Source organism: Siniperca chuatsi, linkage group LG12 (genome assembly GCF_020085105.1).
Source record: "Siniperca chuatsi isolate FFG_IHB_CAS linkage group LG12, ASM2008510v1, whole genome shotgun sequence".
NCBI lineage: Eukaryota > Metazoa > Chordata > Actinopteri > Centrarchiformes > Sinipercidae > Siniperca > Siniperca chuatsi.
In genome coordinates this window covers 2097055-2100719 of record NC_058053.1, presented here as the reverse complement: position 1 = coordinate 2100719, position 3665 = coordinate 2097055, and the positions used below count along the sequence as shown (strand labels likewise).

The following is a 3665-nucleotide window of genomic DNA, read 5'->3' as shown; positions in this document are numbered from 1 at the left end:
TTTTACCTTGTTAGTCTGTGTGTGTGTGTGTGTGTGTGTGTGTGTGTGTGTGTCATCATGGCAAAATGTGGTCCTGGAGACACCTACTGTAGCGGGAACTAACAGAAGCGGTTTTGAGTACTTTGCCAGGTGTATGTCTGTCTGTCTGTCTGTGGACAGATTTTGTTAACGCAATAGCATCACAATTTGCAGTCGCTAAACTTTACAGAAGGCCGAGTTCAAAGATGGGTGTGGTTCGAGCAAGGGTGCTGGAAGCCGGGGGGGTAGGAAGTAGGGAAGGGGCCATTGGCCATCCCCACTTTACATTTTCGGCTGATCTTGTCTCGTTTTTTCACTGTAAGAAATACACGCAATGGGATGAGTTAAACTTTTGGCCAAATCCTATTGCCTCCCATGGATTAAATTTATATGCATTTTTACTGTGATATATATGGTGGACAGCTTATAGGACTTACCAAACTATAGCTATATGAACAGAAAAAAAAACACACAAGGATCAAGGGACACAGTGAGCAGAGCTTGTTTGTGAGGTTTGTTTATCTGTGCATATGTGTGTGCATATATATATATATATATATATATATATATATATATATGTGTGTGTGTGTGTGTGTGTGTGTGTGTGTGCAGTTTACGTACTATGTCTATAAATATACTGTATGTGTGCATGCTATGTGACTGTTCCCATATATGTATTTGCGTGGGTATTTTATTTGACCATATGTAAGTTATGACCATAGCATATTGTGTCTCTACATGTATGTGTGCATACTCAAATGCAGTCTCTGGATTTGGGATAGGTTTCAGTTTTGGATACAGTTCCTGGTTGGGTAACAATACACATATTTGTTTCTCAGCAAAGAGGCCTGTAGAAAACATTCAAGTAGCAGGATTCTAAATAAGCTAATTAATGTTAATTATGTTATGGAAAAATTAAACGTTTGGCTCCTGTCTAGTTACTGTGCTCTCTGCAAGTCGGTGTTTGTACTCAGCCAAAGATTTTGTGGTTTTAGCAGTTCAACAGACCAACAGAGTGGTGAGAGTCAGCTAATCACATCACTCAATCAATTTCAGTACAATTTCCCAGTTTATCTTTTATGCTTTTCTTATTAACGTTTTAAGCAGATCAAGTTAATAGTTCTGAATCAGGCCCTCCTCTTTTTTGAGCAAGTAGCTCATGAAAAGTAAGGTGTGCAAAGTTAGTAGAACTACACCTGTTATTTTAATGTGTCAGATATATTTAATCAACATTTTGCATCTTATTCTGCGCATCTCATTTTCAACTTACAGGTTTTAAACATTAATTAGGCTACCACTCAAACCTGCAGTCTTTCTACCTTCTTAGCCAACAGAGGCTGATTAAAGATCTTAGAGCTTTACTTATTTATAACTTCAGTTACTTGCAAACATGAACCAATTTAGATTTGATAAGGGATTTGAAAGGATTCTCATTTGATAAACTGATTTGATACTTGATACAGATTTGATGAAATGCTAACGAACCTGAACTGTAGTCTGTGTATCTACTTATCTGTTAGAGTATGCTTATGGAGTCCATATGACCACACATGTGAATATGACTCTTTCACTTTCACCCTACCGTACACTCTATACACTGACATTATTTCCATGTACAAACTAAATGTTGCCTATTCCAAACACATGGTGTGAAAAACTCAAATGCTAAAACGTGTCATAGTTAGCCACTATGCCCCCGATCCTTTTGTCCTCTTCTGTATCTGCCTTCCCCTGTGTTTCCTGGCGGTCCCCTGTCCGTCTTGTTTGTGTGTGTGTGTGTGTCTGGGTTCTGGGCTGGTTTCCAGATCTCCCGGCTGCTATTGATTACCGGCACACCTGATCATCATCATCATCATCAACCACCACAGTTATCTACCGGGCTCATCCACACTTCCAGCGCCAGATCGTCTTCGTACCCAGTACGCGCTATACGTAACGGCTCAAGTAAGAAACCTTTTGAAGTTTGTCTGTACTTACCTTATGGTAACATTGTCTGTCTCCGTTGTAGACCTCTGTGCTGCCGGTGATCACTTCCTTGTGCCACGGCCATCGGACTCTAGTCTCAGTCTCAGCGTGTCTTCACCCGATCAGCCCAGCCTTCAACCACGCCAGCCAGTCCAGAACCCGCTTCCCTGGTCTCCGCTCAACGCACCACTCTCCAGCCTCCGTCCAGTCCGGTCGAACTCTCCGTACTACAACGCACTTCGCCAGACACGCCGCGATCTCCTGATCTATCCACACAATAAAACTGTTCAGACCTTGATCAGCTCTGTCCGTGTGTCCTGCTTTTGGGTGCCAAGTTCGTTCCACATAACAAAACGTTAAAAGCTTCTTGTTATAACAAAAGGAAAACAAATATTCATATGGCTGTGAGTAGTTGACACACCCACATTTGTACTAATCTATAATGGCAGCAAACACAGTGTATAACCCCTTTTTGTGATAATAAATCTAACCGTGTTGCCATTATTCAAAAACCTAGCAGGAGGTCATACAGAATAAAAGAGAAAACAATAAATAGACAGGTGGCAACAGTTTATGCATAATCTGTGGGTTGGTACTAAATGTGTCTCTCTGTATGTGCAGCTGTATGTGTGTATGCATAAACACATGATATACACACCTGCATGTGTGCAGCGTGTGTACAGTATAGTGCTGCCTTTGTGTACCTGTGAGCAAACTCAGACTACATTACAAAAAACACTCTGAATCAAACAGGAAATATGATAGATGCCATGCCACTTTGCGCCCCAAACATTTCTACTACCTTTGGCTAATCTGTTCCTAAAACATTTCCTCCACATCAACCATCTACCCTCATCGTCAGTACATTCCCTTCTAATCCCTCTACATTTGGCTCTCTGACTACAACAACAGCCCCAATCAGGCTCTGGTTTATCCAACGAAGAACTCATTAGCTTTAGTCTTGTTTGAGTGGGCTTCAAACCACGCGCCCTTAGACTGCTTCCAACAGTTTCCAGCCACAAGGGAGGTGCCCGTGTTTGCCGACTTTGCTCTGGTGTGCATGCTCATGGTCTGTCAGCGATTCTTGGGTTCTGTTTAGATTGTGAAATTATCTGAGGCGCCTTCTGGCAAACACCTCTGGCGCTTTAGCCCTGCTACTCTGTTTGTATGCAAGTATTGGTGTGTGTGTGTGTGTGTGTGTGTGCGAGCAAGTTTCACAAAAAGGAAAGCGCATACACACACACACACACACACACACACACACACACACATCCACAAAGTTTGTATTCAACATTGCACACGTCTGGCGAAAAACAGACAGACCAGACACTTGACCTTTTTCACCAGACAGCCCTGACCCCAAAGGCTCCATCTTTGCTGATGCTCCCCTGTGTGCACGGTTACGTGTGTGTGTCTTTGTGTCACTAGGAGTGTGTTCACATGCCAAACGTCCCCATGTAAGAATGTAAGATGAGGTGAAAGAAGGAGAGAAAAAAAACAAATACTCCCGTCTTCACCCTCACTTGGCCTCGTGATTAAAATAACACTGGAGGAGATTAATGTCCTATTTGTATATAGCCATGACACAATACCAGCTTTCTGCCACTCTAGCTGCTATAATCATTTATAGGATTAAGACTATCAACCCATCAAGGAAAACTGCTTTGTTTTCTATGTTAAGT

General features: G+C 42.1%; 1 long non-coding RNA gene across 1 annotated transcript; it reads left to right on the top strand.

Moving 5' to 3' along the window:
* Positions 1-1726: 1726 nt before the first annotated feature.
* On the top strand, positions 1727-2281 carry LOC122885731. Its single transcript, XR_006380179.1, has 2 exons — positions 1727-1937; positions 2027-2281. It is a non-coding gene; the product is annotated as an uncharacterized LOC122885731 (long non-coding RNA).
* The last annotated feature ends 1384 nt before the right edge of the window (positions 2282-3665 follow it).